Raw genomic sequence first — 22,134 nt, forward strand, 5'->3', positions numbered from 1 at the left:
CACTTTGGACAAGGTGACTGCCTGTTTGTACTACCCAGCAGTGCCAGCCTTGCCAAAGAAGAGCGAATTCTGTTAGAGATGGGATATTCAGTTTTTCCTACAGAAATATCAACATCAAAAGCACGGGAGGAAAAAAAAATGTATTTCATTTACATGTACTGTTTAAGTGAAATGCATAACTGAGGTATCAAAGCAACTTTTGAGTGCAGAATCTGACTACTCTTTTGATTCTGATTCAGCAAACTGCTTAGGCATATGCTTATCTCTGCTATAGATCTGCCTGTTTGAAAAGTAAAAGAGAGAATTGAAGTGTAGTAGCCAAATCTCCAATGCTGATTAAAGGCTTTTCTTCCTTCTGTGGTTTTCTTCTGTCTGTGGCTTATTAGGGGAAAATAAAAACAAGGAAAGAGCAGCTTCTGGCAGTCCTGGCAGCCCTGAGTGCTGAGCAGCCTTTTATCCAGGGTGCAGAGCAACAGATCCAACTCACAGGAGGGAAGAGCTGTTCCCACATTCTCCAAGGCTTGCAGTGGTGTTTGTCAAGCAAGGTTTGTCGAGCTGCAGTCCTGCCCAAGGAGCCAGGGAAGCTATTCCTGGCATCAGGTGTCCCATCCAAGTGCTGTTGTGTCCTATGTTCTTCACATTGCTGATAAGGAGAATAGGCTGCTAAAATGAGTAAGTGCAGTAGGCTTCCAGCTTGGAATACAACAGAGAGGGAAGGCACAAGGTCATGGCTGGAGCATGGGCGGAGTGGCCACAAAGCAGAGGGAGCAGAAAGCTCAAAAAGCACCCGTGCAAGTGTTGGAGAAGTTTACAGCCCTTATTCGAAATGGGCAGCAAACAGATGTGGTCATTAAGGCAAAGAACATCATTGTCATGTCCAGGGACTGAGCTCAGAAATGCTGACAGCAGGAACAGGTCTGGTGGTTCAGGGGGTAGGTGTGCAGAGCTGCTGGGCTGCTGCTCTGGCCAGCAGGGCTGGGCTCCTGGCTTTCCTGTCCTCTCTCTGCCTTACTCCTTCCCCTGGAACCCCCAGCTGCTGCTCTCCTCACCAGCCCAAAACCCTGTCCCCTGCCTACAGGAGAGATTTGAATTTTTAGTAAACCTGAGCTGAGGTAGTTATTTTGAGCAGAGTTTCTGTAAAAGTCTGTGGTTCCAGCAGTTTTGCTTTGAGTTTTGGGTGGAAACTTGCACTCAATGTGAGGTTCACGTGCTGCAAAAGAACCAGGCAGAAGTGTTTGCCCATACTTCTGAAAGTTAATGTTTCAGATTTGTTCAGCCCCAGAACAGGCTTTTTTTCAGTTCTCAGGGTGCTGAAATGTAAAGGTGTCTCTCAGCAACAGTGGAGTCAGTGTGAATCTTTCTGCTTCTCACCCTTCTCCCCACCAGGAGGTTTTGTCTGAGGGAGCACTGACTGGGTCATTCTCCCAGCAAGGCATCCCAGCTCTGTCTGCTGAACATGGCAGTGAGACTGCAGCACAGGCTGCTTGGCTGGCTGGGAATGCCTTTGCCATCAACTTTCTCAGGATGAGGGGATAAAAGAGATGGGACCTGCTTGTCAGCTCTGGAGGTGTGGGAGAGGGGCAGGACAGGGTGGAGGCGATCTCTCTGTGGGAAATCACATCTGAGGACTTGCTGAAGACCAGGGGAATGGCATGCTTGGGTGCTTTAGTGGCAAAAGGGTGGGAGTCTGGAATTTCAGTGCCAAACTTCCCTCTGACTGGGAGAGCTGTGACTAGTAAAGCAGACATGTGAGAAACACAGGAACAACCAAGCATCTCTAGTGGGATGATGACACAGAGGGGTGGCAGGGCCTGAGGCAGTGCTGCTGCTTGTCTGTACAGTCCTGCAGAGGTTGTGGCCCTTTTGGTTGTGTGTATTGAATAAGGTGGTTGAGCCTTAGAGACTCTTGACCTGCTTCTCTTTGGCCAGGGCCTGTTGCTGGTTCCCAGGCAGTTACTGGTTCTGCTGTGTGGGTAGAGTCCAGATTTTGAGAGGGCTGTGTATCATGGAGCTCAATCTTTATTTCAGTGCTACTCCACTGGCAGGTCACAGATGGAGTTTTCTTTCCCTTCCCTTGTCCTGTAGCCCTAGTTGGATGCCTTGGCTGCATGCTGGAGGATTTCTCCCTGTCATGTGAAAGATGAGGTTGTGGGTGTGCCCTTTGTTCTACAACAAGTTCAGTATATTTTGGAAGTGCCTAGTTTGAAATTTGTGAGTAAAGATGAAGGGACCCAAGTGCAAGTGGTAGGATTCCAGACTTTCCTCTCTTTCCTGCCTTCCCAGCCCTAAGGGAGAAGTACTACTCTTAGGACTCAGTGTGATATCTGAATTCATGAAATAGGTCTGTCCTGTAATGAGTTACAAGAAAATCCAACTATTAATACTGCAGAATGTTGTGGAAGCCTGTCTGATTTGAGATCCAAATGTGTGGCATATTTCTATGTGTCATTGTGTGTATTCATCCCTAAAACCACCCCCACTCCAAACACACAAATGGAGCATCCAGAAGAAAGGAGCTCTGTGACTCTCAAGCTAAGGACAGACACTGCTCCATTTGTCCTCCTCCACTGTGCTCTCCATGCAGGAGCTGGAAGTCATTAACTGGCCTGTTTCCACTACTCTGCACTCTGATCTAAGCTTATTATGGCAGAGCTTCCTCTCTGGATCTGTGCAGTGCTGGTCTCATTGCTGCTCTGATGAAACAATAACTGTTTGGTGCTTAAACACTACCTCTTTGCTCCCACTATGCCCTTGTGACCTGCTCAGAAGATATGGGCTTGATAATGCAGGGTCATGGGTACTTAAGGTCCCACCTGCATGGTGGGAAGGAAGTCTGTGCCTGTTTAAATGGGAAGCTGTCTGGGATACAGGAAATCTGCCCTGGAACAGGCTGGAAGGCCCTGGCAGTATATCTGAGCCATATGTAACCTGGAGCATTATAAAGTTTGTTTCTTGTCCCATAGGACAAAATGAGGAAATGAGCCCCATTCGTATTTGCAATCTGTGAGATTTTGTCTGGGCATGGGGGGTAGGACTCAAGATGTTGACTAACCTTCTGGCAAAAGCAGGGATTGAAATAAAAAAGAATAATACTGCACCAACTTTGCCTGTAGTGAACTCAGTAGATAGGGACAACAGCTTTTAAAAGTAGGAAATCAAAACCAAATCTGTGACTAGGTGGTCCTGGACAGATTTAATTGAAGGATATCTAAACTGTTTATCTGTTCCCAGGGGTAAGGACAGTCATGAATAAACCTATGTGTGCTTTGATGGACAGTCAGTGACTCATGCAGTTCTGTCTGTTATCTCACCATGAGAAATAGTTATGGAACAAAGCCCTATCCAGCCTGAGTGTATAAATGTATTAAACAGTTTCCATTTGAACTTGATATGCTGCGCTGAAGTACTTTGTAGGGATACAGGTACATACCACTAGTGAGAGGAATTGGTTCAAAAAGGAAAAAATATGGCATCATTCAGGCTGTTGCTATAATCACTGAGGGGAGCTGCAGTTCCCAAGAAGAGCTGCTCTTTCATTTTACTGAAGAATATTTGTATAAAGGATTTCATGGCACTTTAAGCTGCCTGATCCTCATGCACAATATAACCTCTGTTGAATTTTCTTCCTTCCTTCTTTCCCTTTCCTCTTTCTCCATTCTCCTTCCCTATAACACTTTTGTTTGTTCCACAGTTTGAGCCCCTAACAGAGGCTTTTCTACCTTTGCCAGCATTAGGCTTTGTTCATTTACAGGGTCAAGACTGAGCCAGCTACAGTGAGGATGTGGCAGAAATATTTCCATGTTTGGTGTGGTGTATTTGTTGTGAATGTCACGCTTCCAGTCTCTGAATATGCACGTCCAAACCTCTTGGGTCAGGTCAGTAGGCAGCAGGGTGAACACTCCTCATGGATTTGCCCCTCACTACCTAAGGGGGCTGCAACAAAGCTGGAAAAGTACTTTTGACAATGTCATGTAGTGATGGTACAAGGGAGAATGGCTTTAAACAAAAAGAGGGTGGATTTAGATTAGATATGAGGAATAAATTCTTTACTATGAAGGTGGTGAGGCACTGGAACAGGCTGCTCAGAGAAGGTGTGGATTCCACACCTCTGGAAGTGTTCAAGGTCAGGTTGGCTGGGGCTTTGTGTAACCTGATCTAGTGGAAGGTGTCTCTGCCCATGGCAGGGAGTTGGAACTAAAAGATCATCAAGGGCCCTTCCAACCCAAACCATTCTGTGATTCTGCAGTTCTGTGAATTTGTAGGACTGCATAAGGATGGCTGTGTCCATGCTGCTGTTACAACTTCCTCCCAGCTGTGACCTAAAGGCTAAAATGTTTTACCATCTAAGTTGCTGAAATTACTTTAGCTTGGCCAAGGGAGGGCTGTAAGGGAGGCTGAGCAGGTAAAGCAGGTAGAGCAGAGTTCTGGCTTTCTCAATCCTGCTTGAGCATCTCTGTTGAAGTATGAGAGTTGCTGGTGCTGAAAGCAAAATAACAAGAGTTTGACCACAAGCTCTGGAGGGAGATGCCAGACAAGAGAGTAGCCCAGAGACAGCTCCACTGCCAACCCCTTTGTGCTGAGCCAGCAGAAGGCCAGGACGTGCTGGGTGGTCAGCAGGCCCAGCAGCCATGGCAGGCGGCAGCACCAAGGCCCTGGTGACAAATCTCTGGTGTCACCAGCCTCTGTGGCAGGCACAGGCACCTGGCCTGGCAGGAGCAGCTCTCAGTACATGCAGGAGCTGAGTGCCACATGGCTTTTTCCTTAGGTTTCCTCCTGCTGAGCCGTGCAGGTCGGTGTTGCACACCTCTCACTGAGCCGCACACGGGCAGCCCAAAGCCTGAGCCTCACATCCAGCACTGTGGGGCATCTCAGTGCCCTTTGTTACCTTTAGCCTGGCAAAGCCTGGCCACAACGTGGCATGCACTTTGTCCCCTGTGTCCCTTGGATCTGCTCAGGGCCCCTGGGAGCACAAGCTCCAAAGAGAAGCTCGGGCCCAAGGCAGAGGGAGCTCGCTGCCCGAGCCGGAGGCGGCCGGCCCTGCTGGGAGCTGTGGCCTCTGTGCTGTGTGAGCTTGTTCCACACATTGCCCTGACCTCTCCTCAGCTCTCCTGCCTCTGCCCTGGCTGCTGGGTACAGCTTGCAGGACTGACTTCTAAGTAAGAGTGGATTTTTTGGTTGTTTGGCTTGGCTTTCTTCTTTCTCTCAGGGCAGCACTGTCAGGCCCGGGCTGGTGAGCAGGGCTGTAGCAGCCTTTCTACAAGAGGCTGGGTGCTCTGCTGACACTGAGGGAAAAGTGGGGCTTGGTTTGGTTTGGCTTTTAATGAAAAGAAAAATCCTTTCCTGGATGAGCTTTCCTTGTGAGGACATTAAACTGCCTTATGCTTCTCAACCCAGCCTTTCCACAGAACACTCTTCTGTACATGTCTCTTAACAACTTGTCTTGTTTGAGTGAAGCTTCCTAATTATGAAATAGCTCTGGGCTGCTGGCACAGGCTTGGCAAAGTCATGCAGCCCTTCTGAGCTAGATCCCTGTGCAGGGCCATGCCACAGTGAGAAAAGGTCCTCTGGAGAGGTGGCTGGGAGGGAGGTCTGGTGTTCTGTGCACCCCAAGAGCAAGTCCCCGAGCAAGGCTTCCCTTTCTGGCCTGCTAACAGCAGTGTGTGGCTGTCGTGGGCCTGCCAGCAGAGCCAGGGTGCACATTCTGGCAGGTGAAGGAGAGAGCTGTGGGTGTGGAGGAGTGTGGGTGCACAGAAGCTTACTCAGTGCAGGGTGAGGCTGGACAGGGAAGAGCCAGAGGCACAGGTGTCAGTCAGCAGCTCCTGTCCACGTGCTGCTCTGGTGTCGCCCACGATCTTCTGGGCACACCCTCTCTTGGTGGGGCTGTTGGAGTGCAGAGGGGTCTCCCAGAGCTTCTCACCCTCTCACACCCCCAGGAATTTGTCACAAGGTCTTGGAGCTCCATGGGTTGACAGCTCTGGTGTCTCCAGTGTTGTGGTTCCTGTCCAGCAGCAGCAGGAACAAATTTGTGTCCTGGATGAGGATCAGTGGTCCTGGCATTATCTGCCCCACTCCCACTGTATATAATGCTCACTAGACACAAGGAAGAAATGAAAGTTGCTGTTTCCCATCTGCTTCTTTAAATATAGGTGCTAACTCAATCCCAAAGCTCAAGGAGGTGTGCTGAAAATATGGGAGTTCATGGTGAGGTCAGTCATGGTTCACAAAGCAGCAAAACACAGTCTGTGCCACCACGGGACAGGGAAGGAGGTTAATGTTTCACAGTATACTTAGCTGAGCAGCACAGCTCTGTCAGTGTTTCACTTGGTAGGAATTATTTATTGACAAGAAGGGTTTCTAGACTGTCCCATGGAAAATTCTTTGTGAAAATGTATTTTTTTTCAAGTTAAGATATTAGGAACATGAGTTGAAAACTGACCCAGGGATGCACACTCCCTGTCAATCAGTTACATTTAGGAAAGGAAAGATTTAAAAACTCTGAGGCAGAGCCAAGCACTTAAAAGGAAGAATTCTTTGCATTGATTCCTGTGGTAAAATGCCAAGACAAGCCTCGTGATTTCCTGGACCAAGTGCAGAGAAATGAAATTAAAAATATGAATAGGCCAGATACTGAGATCCTCATTACAGAAAAGGGCCACTCAAGGGTACCTTAGATCTGGCCTCTCATCAGGGAGAGAAAATAATTGAGAGAGCTCTGGTTGCAGCTCAGCCATAGCCTTGTGCTCAGCATCCTCAGCAACCTTCTCTTTCCTCATCTTCCAGCTTGCTGTTCTCATGCCAATTAAGAGGGGAAAAAAAAACCCAAGGAGCCGAAACTACCTGCTCTATTTTTAATCCTATTTGTCTGTAGATAAACTGCATGTTAGATGATTAATAGATCTTTATCACTTCATAAAGTTTAGACTATAAAAAGCCTACCCCTCTCTTTTGACTGTTAAATAACTATGTAAGCTTTGCTGCTGTTACTTGGAATCTAAATTAGTCACAGCACTTCTGGGAGCGTTTGTTAATATCTCAAGTGGACCACGTGGCCTTGGCAGAGCCAGAGGGGAGTTTGTCCCCTTGTGTGGCCTTGGAAAGGCTCAAGAGCCCGGTTTCAACTAGGAAAACCAAGCCATGGAAGCTTGGTTAAGGAAAAATGGGGCACAAGTGTAGGCTGTGTTTGGCCACGCCAGGGCTGCACCCAGCCATTTGCATCCTGTGCTTGCACCTTTAACACATGCTAATTCAGTTAGAATTTGCATATGATAAGGGTTTGGGGATTGTGGTGCCAGAATGGCTCTTCACACTGACCCCTCTGTTCCCAGGGCAAGCATGAATTTGCCTTTGGTTTTTTCCCCTTTTTAACTAAGAGCATAGGCTGGAATGGTGTGGCATTTGAGCAGGCATTAGACAAAGCCTGAAAAAACCTTAACCTCAAATGTACTCCTCAACAGAGGCTGTAGCCTCTTCCAAATCAAGGCCGTGGATTTGGATTAAACTGGCAACTTCTGTCACTGAAAGAAGAGCAAATCTGAGCCTGGGCTGCACCTCCTCAAACACAGCACACTGATCTGGTAGCCCCCAAGTCCAGATGGAAATTGATAGTTGCCTATAAAGACAGTTGTAAAAGCTGTTGCAATCTGGTGTTTTATGGAAGCTATTAAATCTGTCAGCTGGCCCAGTCTGTACCTGAAAATGTTGATCTTCCATCACACATTTGCCTTCAATTCTATTCAGTGGTTGCAAAGAATTTTTTAGCCTTTGTCCACAGTTTTTTTCTTCTGAATTAAACTGATCCAGCAGCGTAGGTGCATTAGGTGGTTAATTCCAGCCTCCTGGATCTGTCCTACCCATGAGGCAGGAGCAGTGGTGGAGCTGAAGGGAGGGCTCTGCCTGGGATTAAAGCCAGTGTGGGTGGTCTCTTCCTCCAGCACTCCCAAAATCCAGGAAGGAAGAACCTAATCCCTGCAAGCTAATGTGTTAGTGTAATTGCTAAAGCAGAGGAGAGGTATCTTCCTGCAGACCCTTGTCACCTACTCTTTGAAAGCAGCCTAGATCAGTATTCTCCATTCCTCCAACATATCCAGGGGCCTGATTTAGCTTTATGTAAAAACCTCTGGAGCAAGTCATGAGGACCAGTTTTTAAAGGTTACTTTGCTGGGATACAGACCATGGATATGGAGAAGATCTGACGAGTGGTGTTTTCTGCAGTGTATTAATAACAAATCGTTTTGTACAGGATACAGTAAATAAAACCTTCCTAACAGTCAGCTAAAAATATCAATGTTAACTCAGGTTGTTTGCAAATTTGTTCATAAAGGATTAGGCAAACAAAATGAAAGGAGGGAGGAAAATCTTTGCTTGAACAGGAAAAAATAGAAAATTTCTGAGGAAGAATTTACCTTGGTGTGCTGAGAATGATGTTACAGCATGAATTTGGCATCTCCTAATGTTGTACTTTGTGTACCTTGTATTTTCATGCCAAGCACTAAACCAAATGCTTTTCTGTGGATTTGTTCTGTTACAAACTATTTTTTATTTAGCCTCATGGCCATGTCTGGAGTCCATGTTGGATTAAATGGTTGCTTATTACCTTTTTAGAGTTACACAGCCAACAAGGCATTGCTCAGCCAGGGCTATCACAGTAAAAGCTCTGCTAACAAAGAGGAGGGAGCTGTACAGAATTCAAAAGAAAATCCCAGCCTCCCAAAACCCAGCATGTGAGAGGTGTGTTTATATTGAATTGCTGGGTAAGTTGTGCAACCCTATATGCAACCAAGGGTAGTCAGGCTGCCTCTCCTGCCAGGGATGCCACCCACATCTGTCTGGGTTGTGCCTACATCAGCTGTTTGCTGCAGCCCTGCACCTCGAGCTGATCCTGCTGTTGCTGGGTGCTGCTGCTCTGCCTCAGCAGCTCCCCAAGGCTCCCCAGGGCTGAGCTTCTGCTGCTCACAACACCCCCAGCCCCTCCTGCTCCTCCTCAGCTCCCTGACCTGCCCACCCAGATGGGCCCAGGCAACGCAGTGAGCATTGGAGGTAAGTTAGCCCCCATAAAGAAATGTTTTTATAAATGTGTCTTTGCATAACAGGCAAAGTGCAGCAGCAATTCAGCAATTCTCTGTGAGGAACTGCCAGGCCAGACTCCTGCAGGCAGCTCTTTGGAGGAAGTGTAGAGGTTTGCTGGAAATAGACTGAAATCCAAGAAACACCACGTGCAGACCTAGAGCACTGGTTGCTGGATCAATTTGTTCATTAAGCAATGGCTGCTTCTGAGACTAGAAACAGAATTTCACTTGCTGTAGTAAAAGCAGGATAATTTCTAGACTTCTTCAGGGACCAGTTTGTCCACTTTTATTCATGAGGTAGTGAAAACAAACCTTCCTACTCTGCAGTTCCTAATGCTCTTTCTGTATTGGTGGCCTATTTTTCTGCTTGAGGACAGGGAGGGACCATTGAGTCACACACAATCTCGTGCCCTCTTCCTCCTCCTCCTCTCATTTAAATATTAATATGATGAATTATTACTAGAGTAACAGCTGTGCACTACTCATATCACAGCAACATAACCTTCCCCTCCTCGTTGGAGCACAGCTATTCCTGACTCGTGGTTTCGGCTTGACCTTCTCGCTTCTTCTGGAAGACTTTTTTAAAATTACTTTGTTAGTTCTGGTGTGGTATCATTACAATAATTGCTTGTTCTGTTCTTTCTGCTTAAATATTAATGATACTGAGGAATTCAAAAGATAGCTGCAGTAATGGTAAGTTAAATGTCTGTGTGTATTCTCCCATGAGATCTGTTTGTTTAGAGAGAAAGAAGTGTAAAGGTGAATCTTTCTAACTAACACTTAGAAACATCTCTTTCTCTTTGAGAATAGCCAAAATAATAATATATTGTCTTTTATAGAAATAAAATAATTTCATATTAATCAGCTAGTGTCTCGAGATAATTCACAGGAATAGCCAACATTGTCCCTAGAAGTACTAACGTTGTCCCTAGAAGCCCTAATGCATTGCATTCTCTGTAGATAAAGTATTTTAAGAAAGACTGCTAATAAAACCATGAGACAACTCTGTATAGAGTGCTGAAAATAAATGTTTGGCACTGAATAAAGAAGGAAAGGGAAAGATAAAACACCACCAGTTAGCTCAATACAATTGGAAATAGCAAGGTAAAGCATTCCTGGGCAGATTTGGAAATGTCAGTAAATGTTAAGTTTTGTGGGTAAAGGTCCTCTCTGCTGAGCCCCTTTGGCATGGGTTTTGTGTTTGTGCATGTGTGTGTGTGGTTCACAGACCCACAGGTTTTCTCCTCCTTGAAATGTGGCTCCTTGGGGTACTCTGATGTTGCAGAAGGGTTTGTTGGTTTCTGCACCACTGTTGTGGAGAATGTAATGCCAGCAGGAGTGTAGAAATCAGGTTGATTGAATTGGCTTGTATTTAGCATGGGATGGAACTCTTTGCTCTTGTTGCTTAGGAAAAAAAATCTGAACTTCACTTTAAAAGACTTAAAAATTAAATGTCCATATTTTCCTTTGAAAGTTTTAATTTTAAAATTTTGTTTTAGTAAATCGTTGTTCTTAAAGGCAAACAAAATACTTTAAATTTTAATAAAATATTTTTTTATTCCTTTACTGGGGAAGGGGGGTGCTAAGAGCTCATAAATATAATGGGAAACCTAAATATCAATCCAAATTTATAAATTATGCCTTTCTTTTCCCACCCATGATGAAATCAGTAGAAACTTTTTTCCCCAATCAGCCTTACCAGTGACAAGAGAAAGGGAGGCAGGAGGGCTCTGCTGCCAGAGAACTCTTCCCATTCAAAACCAGTGTCTAAGCCTATGCCTGTTTAGGGGCTGGGGAGAAGAAAAAATGAAAAGAGAGTACTGCAAACTGTGTTTCTCAGGCAGTGACTGCTCTGATACAATCCTAAAAGTAGTGCTGTAACTTCTGAATACTTTTTCTACTGGTTTTTTTCTGAACAAGTACCTAGTGTGAACAAAGAGCCTCATCCTGACTGTTTAAAATTCCTACTGCAGTCAACAAAAGTAAAACCATGAATTGAGACATGCTCAGTACCACCTATATACATATATATTGCAGGGATTTTTTTTCCCTTTGTGTTCTGTACCCCCAAAAGTTTGTTAAAGTTAGAAAAACTTTTGTTCACTAAGTTTACCATCCCCATCAGGGATGCCTTAATTCTCATGCGTGTTACTGTACTGCAAATTATTTGGCCAAAATGCTGCTTTTATAAAAAGCCGTGACAAACTTGTAGCATGTGCCCCAGATAAAATCTCCTTTCAAACAGTCCCCTGAGATGATTATCTGCAGTGATTGCAAATGAACCTTATGGCAGGCTCATAACAAGTGTCCTCGTGGACGGAAGAGAAACCTGCTGTCAGAACTACAAATAATTTACGTAACCCAATTTAAAGCTCTAACAAAATGTTCCCTGTTAAGAGGATTGTTATACTTAGAGTGTGAGATGAAAATGCTTTCTGAAGGTCAGGAATGCACAGAAGATAGATTAGATCTCTTGAAAACACAAAAAAAATAGGTTTTTACCAGAAGTTTTTCTTCTGTCAGACTTTCAACTTGGCATTCTCAGAAACTTACATAAGTGCAGCTTTATTCCTGCAAACGCTGTGTTTGCTCTGCAGAGGGAGAGGAGCCTCGGAGCTTTGAGAAAAACACAGCTGAAGGCAGACTGGAGGCTCAGGTTATTTTCTGTAAATTTCAGATAGATTCTCAGCTATATTTCACCAGCAGCAGCACAGATAAAAGCTCGGTTTAAAGAGCACAAGGGTGGGTTTGGGGAAGTATTTCCAGGACTCTGGCTGTAGGGATGCTGGAGGGCTCCAGGCAGTCTGTGCTGCTGCAGGTGAGCCAGTCCCTCCTGCAGCAGTGGCTGTCCCGCGGGTGACAGGGGTGGCACCGGGTGGCCTCACCGATGTGCTGCAGCATTGACCCCTGCAGCAGGAGGGTGGCATGGGCTGGCTCCCCTCGAGGCGTCCTGCTCACACCTGCCTGCTGCTGAGTGACAGAGGCAGGAACAGCCTCTGCTGGGGCTGGACGTGGGGGCTCTGAGAGGCACATCCAACCCAGGCAAGGCAGCTGGGCAAGGAGTCCTGCTCTCCTGCTGTTCAGTGCCTCTGCTCAGTTGGGACTTAATGGAAAACTGTCAAACAGAGCCACGAAACCTGAATTCAACACACTGGAAAACAGCTTTATGAGGTCTGTTTTTTCTTAACAGGATTTAGGGGGTGAGGCACGACTTGGAATGCTTTTCACATAGGATACAATGGGAAGAAAATGAAATTACAGCCTCTGTAACCATCAGAAAGCTGGGCTAATGTTGACATTCTCCTATGCCCTGCATAGAGTCACATGTAGTTTCTGTCCATCTCTCCACAGCCAAAACCTGAGATTACAGAGAAGCTGATGATGGAAATTCTTTAAATGCTCAGTCTCTCCTCTCCTGCATTCCCCTAAAGGTCTCCCTGTTACTCTGTGTGCCCTGCCTGCCCTGGTACTGGCTGTCCCACAGCCTGCAGCAGCTGCACTGAGCACTCTGGGGGCTGCACCAGCACACCAGGCAAGCAGCAGGCTCTGGCTGGGAAGAGAGGCTGTGTGGCCACGTGTTGGAGCAAAAGAATAGGAAAAATCTTTGTCCTGGAGAGTGGGGTATTTTCTTACAGCCTCCTGCTTTGCACTGGTGAGGGTCTTTTCCCAAAATAGGTTTGTGAAGGGGAAGAGAAGCTTGAACCTCTGCATCCCAGCAGCAGGTGATCCTCAGTCCCTGTACACCTGTGCTCCCCCAGCAGCCTGGCACCCACCCATGGGGAGGGCACTGACAGGGACATTTCTTCCTCAGAAGCACCTTCCTCGACAGCTAGAGGCTTTCCTGGGCAGCAGTGTGAGGAGAAGGCACCAGGAGAGGTGAGGGAGCCACGGGAGCTGGGCTCTCTGTACTCCTTTGCTGGGGGGCACCGTGTGAGCGCTGGCAGAGCAGTGTCACAATGTCACAGTGTCACAGTGTCACTGCACAGGGCACGGGCAGCCTCCTCTCAGTGCCTCGGGCAAGGTTCCTTTGACAGACCAGGACTTTGCTGACGGCTGATTCTTCAGACAGAAACATTTCTATGCCAGGTAGATTTCCAAATCTGAACTTTGCTGTAATGTCTCACTTATTTTACAACAACTGGGGCAGAGGAGACCATTGAATTTTCCCTACTTCAAAACAAGCAAAGAAAAAAAAGTTTTTAAAAGACTCTTGCCTTTTTCAGAAGAAGAGGGCACTCTTGAAATCCAGAATCAAAAATGCATGTTTTGTCTTTCTTGGTGTTCATGAACTGGAGACCGTGGGTTTTGCAGCCTGAGAGATCTGCGAGCAGATTAATTCCTGTGCTGTGAGTCCTGGGTGTGCTCCAGTCCACACAACTCCTGAACAAAAATCTCCCTGGGACTGCATCCACAGGCTTCTACAGGCTGTGTTGGGATTGGGCACCTGAATTGAATTTAAGTGGACTGTTCCTCCCATGTATTGCTTGTAGTGGTTCCTGTTGGCTCCAGCAGCTACCTGACTCATGTGGAAGAAACAAGGACCAAATAGGTAGGGAACTTTTCAGAAATAGGTTGGGAGAGAAAGCTTGTAAAAATGAAATTTTAATTGGACAGGACAAAAGAAAATAGAAACCAGGAAATAGGAAGAGACTTGGAGAAATGAGATGGGCTCAGAGAGCGACTGGAGAGACTGGCACAGAGGGTGTGCAAACTCAGGGTGTACAAGCTCAGCTACTTGAGGGCTTCTGGTGCTGGGCAAAATCAGAACTGCCTGGACAAAGCCTAGAATAACTTGTAAACTCAGAATTCAGAACTTTGGGGATCTCTACTTGGTGCCAGGACCAAAAGTGACCTGAAAAGTCGAACGGTGAAATAAAGTACAAAACTCTTGCAAATTTTAGCTCTAGCAATCTTAAATCTGCTGTTAAGGGCTACATTGACCTTGTTCTTTTGTGACTCAGTTCAGAACAGAGGGAATGATAATATTCTGACATTCTTTCAAATTGTAGAAATTAATTTAATGGTGATTTGCAGAGCCCTTAAACCCTGGTGGTTCTGTGCTCAGACTGGGGCAATATGTGATGAACAGAAAATAGGGCAGTACACTGATTTTGGTTTTTGTCAGTATACAGTTGCTCGTAATCAGGTGAATGCTGTCTTATGCAATGAATGAAGGAGAGCACTGAGCACTTGTGAGGAGAAAAGGGAATATCTGCTCCTGCAGTAAAGCTGTATCAGAGCAGATAGAGCTTGTTCTGATTACTGTGACTGTCATGCCACATGGAGCTGCCTTCCAAGGTCAGAGAAGTTTACTAGCTGTCATGAAGGCCCATATTCCCATGTTCTCCTGCAAACTGAAACATTTCAGCAATCAAAAAGACCAATCTTCTTGTTCCTCTATGTGAAAAGGTTCAAAAGTTTCTATTACTGCCCTGCTGCTTCCCTTGATTTCAGCAGTCCCCGCAGGCTCTTTGTTGATGTTTCTTAGTTGACAGCATCCTGTTCAAGCCCTGCCTCTGACTCCCTGCTGCCTAGCAATGATTACACTGCTCTTGTTTACTAACAAACCTCTTTGGACCTGGCATGATAAACACGGGGTACAGGGCAGTACTTTGATCGCAAATTGTACACGCTGTCCTTGAAGCAATTTTACTACAAGCAAATGAGTTGCCTTAATAGGGATATTATCACAAACAGGGATATTATCACAAACCATAACAGTCTCACTTTACTCTGTACTTCGAGGAAGTATCTAGACAGTCCATGAAATTGTGGAAATACCAGCCTGGATAGCTGGTAAGGAGAAATTAAACAGCTGACATCTCAAAACCTTTGTTGGGCTGAGGGGAAATCACAGCCTCGGTTTTGATGAATACTGTGCTGCCTCGGTTTTGATGAATACTGTGCTGTTTTGTGAAGTCTTTGTAAAGCATCTCTGACAGACAGGCTTGGGAATGTTAAGTCCTCCTTGGAGCTGCCCTTGGAGCAGGATGGCTTGGGCAGTGGTAATAAGATTCCTGCTCCAGCCCTGGCAGTATGGTTTAACTCTGAAGGCAAGGGTGAGTCTTCTGTCTGTCCTTGATTTCTGGGATATACCTTTTCCAACACAGAAATCAAGGATAGGCAGGCTGTCCTGGAAAAGTTAACAGCAAGAAAAAGGGGAGAGGTTTGTAAGCTGCAGTCTTACCCCTCTGGGCCATCAGTTCAAGACACAGGAAGAGTTTGCTCAATCTTGTCTGGTGGCTGAGCTGGTTCTTGATTGCTTTGGGTGGCCAGGTAAGAACTGCCCCAGTGCAGCCTGGCTGTGTCACTCCCACGAGTGAGAGGCTGTGTGCACCTGACCTCTGTGACCATGGGGGCCAAGGGCCACAGGAAGGTCTGGGGACATCAGGTGTGACACACAGGAACCCTGCAGCTCTTGCTGTCACCCAGGGCCGTGCTGGAGCAGGTCATGGAGCACATGTGAGCACCATTATCGTGCTGGAGCTGATTGCTGCTGAGTTGCAGCAATCATGAGAACCCAGTATTGCAATCAGAGCTGGTCCAAAGGTTGGAACTCATCTTCTTTGAGTCATCCTTATTGCTTTTTTTGGGAGTGTCCTGATTAAACAATAAGAAGAAATATGAGGTAATGGTTAGCAGCTTTTGGTGTTTACTAAAATAGGTTTATCGGGAATTGGTTTTATTTTAATTGAGGCTTAAATAGGTTTCTGGTGTTTCATAAAACACAAAGAATGAGGGAGGAATATATTTTTCTTTTCAAAAAATACAAATTTTAGGGGCATGGGGTATTTCTCAAGTTTTTATTTAACAGTTTTTGACTGTTGAAATTTGCAGCTCAAAACTGTTTAAAGATATGCTGGAGATAAGAGAATGCTGATGCCCTTATAAGCTGAAGATTTCTCTATCTCTTTATATTTCTTAATTCCAGCTCACTTGCAGGGTAAATCTTGCTATTTATATAATGAAACAACCTATTGGTATAACCCTTCAATGAAATATTTACCTTTATGAGATAACTTTCTGGGTGGAGGACTGCTTCTTAGTGCTTCCTCATCACTGGGGTGTCCAATAGAAGTAATTCTGACAAGAAAATTTGAAAGAAAATTCTCCCGACAAGGAGAATTTCTGACAAGAATCAAGGTCATGAAGGTCAGTTGCACCAGCTGGCACTGGAGCTCTCATTAAGTTCTGCAAAGGCTGAACAGCCTTGCCCACCTTCTCTCCTCTCCTGGACACACTGTATGTGTATGTGTCAGTATCCATTAACAAGTGGATTTGTTTTTCTGTCCTGCAGTGTGTACATAGACAGATGTATTTCATTTGTCTAGCCCTTAACTGAAAAAGTTTGGGATGACCCAGTTTCAGCAGTGTTGTACCTCTAAGAGAGGTAATAAATCTTACATTTCCAAAATAACAAAGATTCAGTCAGATTTTAGGTCTTTACTGGGGAAGAAAAATTTGTTCTTCAAACTTACAGAAGAATAGATCATGGGTAAAATGAGTTAGTACAAAAAAATGTGTAATGTATTATTTATCCCTTTCCTAGGTAGGAGTGCTTCCAGGCTCTTCTGTCTGTCTGAAGAACAGATAACTCAAAAATCCTGGGTAGAAACCATCCACTCCTGAAAGCAGGATGCCTCTGAGCTACAGTTGTGAGAGGGATCAAACATGCCATTGTCTCTTGAAGTAAAAGCTCAGCAGAAGTGCCTGCTGATGCTGTCTCTGGGAGAGAAAGCACTGGGAGTGTTGTGGTGGTATGAGCTGAGCTGTGTGCCTGGTGCTGATGCTCCTCCTGTGCCCAGGGCAGAAGGGAGGAGGCTGCTCCACACCTGCTTGGAGGCCCACACGGTGCTGAACTGTACTGTGGGAATGTAGAAGGCCTAAAGGCATCCCTCTCTGAGTGACTGACTGGAAACAACCTGCTGGGGAGGTACCCTGTGTGTTTCTCACTAATTTAGTAGTTCTCCATGTGTAGCAGGTTGTCCAGTCATCCACAGTGCCCAAGTGTGGCTGAGAGGTGCTTCCTGCAGCTGGGAAAAGGAGCCAGCTTGGTACTGGAGGGGAAGGTTGGAGTCACTGTGTTCTGGTTACATCTGCTCAAAGTTTTGTCATAAACTTAAGAATGCTGAGAGTTTGCCCCTATTCCAAATAAAGCATTTATTGGGGGTTAAATTATTGTGCTTTATCTTCATGGCAGCTGATAGAAACAGAATGAGACCAGAAGTTAATGTTCCATTCTGTATTACTACTGCAAAGAGTAACAAGGAGTTCTGCAGATGAGATGAATAGACACAGCTTAACCTCTAGGCATCTGTTATTGGAGCCCATTTAAAGCCCTTTGAGTTGGAAGAGACTTTGCTGAAGCTAATGGGAAATGCCAGGGTAGGAAGATGATCCCAGTGTTTGGCACCAATCAGAGCCTGGAGTATTTCCAATGTGTGTGTTGGCATTTGTAACATGTAAGGAGAGTGTCTTTTCTCCCAAGAGTAAAAGACAAAGCGAGTTTAGACAATTCTGGTCAGTTTTTCCTCTTCAAAGGAAAAATTAATTTTCTTGTTTCTCATTGTAGTGCAATTGCAAGCAAATACTTTTTGCTTGAGTTGTAATGAGAGGTCTTGTGTTTCATAAGCCTAATACCCTTTGTAGTAAATGATGCTTCTGTGCATTAATTCTTTCCTCCTGTGCAGGAGTCAGTGATGCAAGTCCTTTCCTCAGCACTTCAAACAATTGTCTTCTGTAGAGTGGTCTGAGATCTTGCATCATTTCCTGTCATCAATCCAAAGCTATTTATAACACGTCTGCTGATTCTGGCACATAAGCAAAACCCAGTTTTCATGAGAAAACAAATACTTTGGAAGTGTAATCCCTCCCAGCAAGTGTCTCAAAACTGCTGAGAAAACCTGAAACAACCTTGAAAATCTTAATGAAGTCTAAGACATAAATGCTGTTGGGGAATATGGGCAATTGAATAGTCTTTAGTGGAAATCTTTAGAAATAGATAGGGCAAGATGTGCTGAGAAAAAGTTACAGAATTTTAAGGGAGAGGAAGTGTTTCCAAAATATATTTGTTAGTGAAATGAAAACGTTGGGTTTTGCAGTCTGACAATACAACAAAAGTGATTCAAGGTAGCCTTTGCAATGCTGAGTATTCGCCCTATAATTTGATGGTAGATGTTCTATAAAAAGTCCCTACTTCTTGATATTTCTTAGATTTTCAATCTCTTTAGCTTCAGGAGACTTACTGGGGTAGGAGTCTGGCAGGGACAGTTGCAATCATTACTTGAAGCAGTGTGCTTCCAGTCAACCTGCTGCTTTTGATAAGTGCTATTTTGGGACTCCTGAAAAAGGGTGTTGGCCCCAGTCAAAACACACCCCGAGCAGCAGAGCTGCTATCGGCCTCCCGCAGGCCTGCCCCGGCCCTGCAGGCACCGCCTGGCCCTTTATCTTTGCCATCCAATGTGCTGCTTGCTGTGAAACAGCTGCATCCCTGAGCTGGGGATCGCTGGGGCACGCTGTGCCAGGAGCCAGTGCAACCCCAGCACGGCCTCTGCCTGAGCAGCCACAAAGGCACAGCTTCTTAAAGTGCCTCCCAAGGCAGGTTGTTTCATCCTCTTTTCACAATACCCGTGTATTTGTGTTGAGCTTTGCCCCCTGTAAATGTATTTCAAGAGGATTCTGGTGTGGATGAAAATGTTAGTGAATGTTAGTCCAATTTTTTCTTCTCTCTAAATGACAAACTCTGCAGCACCAGCTGTATTTACAATCACACCAGAGGCTTTATCTCTGTAATGTAATAGGAATCAAAATACTGTGTGTAGGAAAGCTTACAGTGCTATAAGAATGAACAAGAGCAGTTCTGCATAGCAATATCTATATTTCTGCAATTAAATGCAATAGTTCTACAAAAACACAGAATTGTTCTATATAAATCCATCATCAGGCATTCATATCTTGCCCAAGAGCTGAAATTTTCCAGTAGAGATCCAAAATCCAATATATTTTTTGCTGAGAGCACCCAGTGCTGTTTCCAGGGAGTCTCTCTACCTTGGCATACTCAAGGTATTACAGATATTTAAATAATATCTGCTGCCTTTCAACTTTAGCAGCACTTCAGCTAATGCAATAACCAGCATAGAGGCCTCAAACAATCGTGTTCTGTGCCACTTCAGTTGGCAGATGTGCTCTCCTAACCACTTCACTTGAGGTTTTGGAGGTGAGGATGAGAATGGTGCCTTGCTGAAGGTCTGAATGGGGAAGAACCATCGCACACTGAATTTTCTTGCACCTGAAGTGCTGGGACAAAAACATTCAGTGCTTCTTGTTTTCATTTTATGCTTTGCTTTGTCCTCTTGTAGAATATTTTTCATCTGTAGATTCACCCACTGACTGGATCTACAGCCTGACTCCAGCACACCCCAATATTCCATGCTGGGAAGTTAGAAGGAGCTTGGGTCACTTGGAGCACCCAAGTATGAAAATGTTGGTACCTGTCATCCTTTAAAAAATTAAACTAACACACATACAGCCCTAACTGCCTACCTCAGTAAATTTTTCTGCATGTTTGCTATTCTGTGCAAGCTCCCTCTGAGCAAGATAAACTAATGAGGAAATGATGAAAGGCTGAGAACCTGGGAGAGCTCCAGCCTTACACACAGGGCTAATGCTTCAAGTGATGACCCAGCTACAAAGCAACTTTTCTAAGCTTTCCTCTTCTCTCTTTATTGACATGGCTTTGCCAACTCCTGCTTTAGGCAGATGCTCTGCCCTGTGCTGAGTGTTGTTTAAAACATAGAAAAAGGAGGCAATGGAATTGCCTGACTTAATAAAAGTGTGTGATTTTAAGCAGGGGGCCTGCTCTACCAAAGTGTCCTAGATCACTGATGATCTACCAAGGGGGAAGAATTACTTGTTCTGTTTTAAGTGTTTAATGACTTTTTGTCCTACAGAATTTCCAAAGTATGTCAAATAACCCATTTATTTCTAGCCTCAAAGTTGAACATCTTCTGTGACTTCCTTCTTCCACCTCCATTTGCCCTTTGTACTTTGCTGCCTCTGGTTGGAATTGGCCTCTGTTAAGGGTCTGTTCTTTTCCAGTCTGTCTGTTGTTTCACACAGGAATGCAGATCTTGGGGTATGTTTTTTTCCTTTATTCCAAGTCTTTGTCATAGTTTTCTTTGCTGATCAGAATGTAGATGGTACAAATCTTGTTCTGGCAAAGTCAGGTCTATCCAGGTGAGCCCAAATGAGGTGATAGTGTGTTGTCTGTGCCCAGGGAGCTCTGCCTACCACCGAGTAAACTTTAACTAAAAAGGAATCTTGACACAAACATTTGTTAAAAGTTTCTAAGATGGCAACTTCTGTGTGGTTATCTGACAATAATGCTGATTGGAATTATATTTTAAGATTTATTAATCTAGAGAGTGAGTGCTTGTTAGAAAAATCCATTCATGCTAAAAAAGAACAAAAAAAAAATCCTGTGTCCATTATGGCAAGGTAGTGTCTGACACTTGCAGGAAATGAAGGTGCCCAGGAAATGAAGCCACCTGAGCTACTGGGTTGCCAGTGAAACTCAAATTTATCTGGGCTGTTTGTGCTGAACATCAGCACTATGAAACTAAGCTGGAAGAGCAATTGATTTGTAAAGGTTTTGCTTAACACCTGCAGAGAAATTGGCTGATGGGAAGAGACTGCAGTTAAAGGAAACTCAAACAATTAAAAACTCTTGGGATCTGTGCCAAGACAACTAAGTTGTATTTTAGGGCTCAGAGCACAGATAAGAAGGAATAAACCAAGGAGGCCAGAGAAACTGAGTGTTTCTTGAACTTCTCCTCATCCCCTTTTAATAAGTAGATTTTGTCCTTTAACTCATCCCTATTCACATGCAAAATTCATCTTAAACTTTGGTAAGAAATATGGCCAGTCCTTAAAAATGTATCCTAGGACACATCTCCCTTCTTCTGGGAGAACGTGTAAGTCAAGCAGTGAAACTGAGACAAAAGCCTGGAGCTGCCAAGTTACCTTGGGCAACCTTTTCAAACCGTCTCCAAATCTTTCTTCCCTTGCCAATCATAATGGGTGTGGACACTTAAAAATATTTCGTTCCCTTTTATGCCACAAGTAACAATTCACACACAGGACTGAAATATTACACTGGAATTTACTGTTTGATCTTTTTGAACTTGGATATAATAAATGAATCATTGCTGCAGTTCTAATTATTTTTTAATTGCTGGTCTTTACGACCTTTGAAATCCAGTTCTCTTCTTGTTCTGCATTTCACTGACAGTTAATACTGCCATTGTTTTAGAATGAATTGATATCATCTAGAATATAATCTACATGCTATGAAATTGCATTCTTGTGGGAAATGTGCAAAAAAACTTGTTGCAGTAATTTATAACCTAATCAATATGATATTAAAAATCTGAAAACAGATTAGCAATTTGCTGGATTAGACAGTTATAAATTGCCATGAGACATACAATTTTGAGCAACTCTCATGTGTATTGTAATTCTAAAAATAGTGGGGCTGAAGAAAAGTAACATTCCTGCACCATGCTCTTCCTTTTGCAAGATTTTCCTCTAGATTGAAGGATCTCATTCACTTAATCCTACCACAAACTACATTCCTGGAATGAGAGAAAAGATTTTGGGGGGGAAAAAAAAGAATGCAGTTCATGACTTATGAATTAAGGACCCAGAAACTGGTGGCACTTCTGGGCTATGGGAGATGAATAAGTGAGTGTGTGCTACCCAAGTGAGGAAGCTTGCTGCTTACTGCAAACCTCCTCTGTGCTTGTTAAACTACTTTTGAACAGTCTGGGCTGCTGCAGAGCAAACTCCATGGATGTGCAACTTCTCTACCTGACTGAATTGACACTGAAGATATTGGCAAACAGTCCCATTGGACACAGATTATGGGTCCTCCAGGTGCTGTTTCAAGGATGTAATATAAAATTTTTCTTACTTCAGCACTCTAGAATCTGAGGATCTGCTTGCTCTTTTGATTCTCATAATGAAAATACTTTGTATGGATGGAGGGGTTCTTTAATTAACTAAATAGCTC

The sequence above is a fragment of the Agelaius phoeniceus genome, chromosome 13 (assembly GCF_051311805.1).
Source record: "Agelaius phoeniceus isolate bAgePho1 chromosome 13, bAgePho1.hap1, whole genome shotgun sequence".
Classification (NCBI taxonomy): Eukaryota; Metazoa; Chordata; class Aves; order Passeriformes; family Icteridae; genus Agelaius; species Agelaius phoeniceus.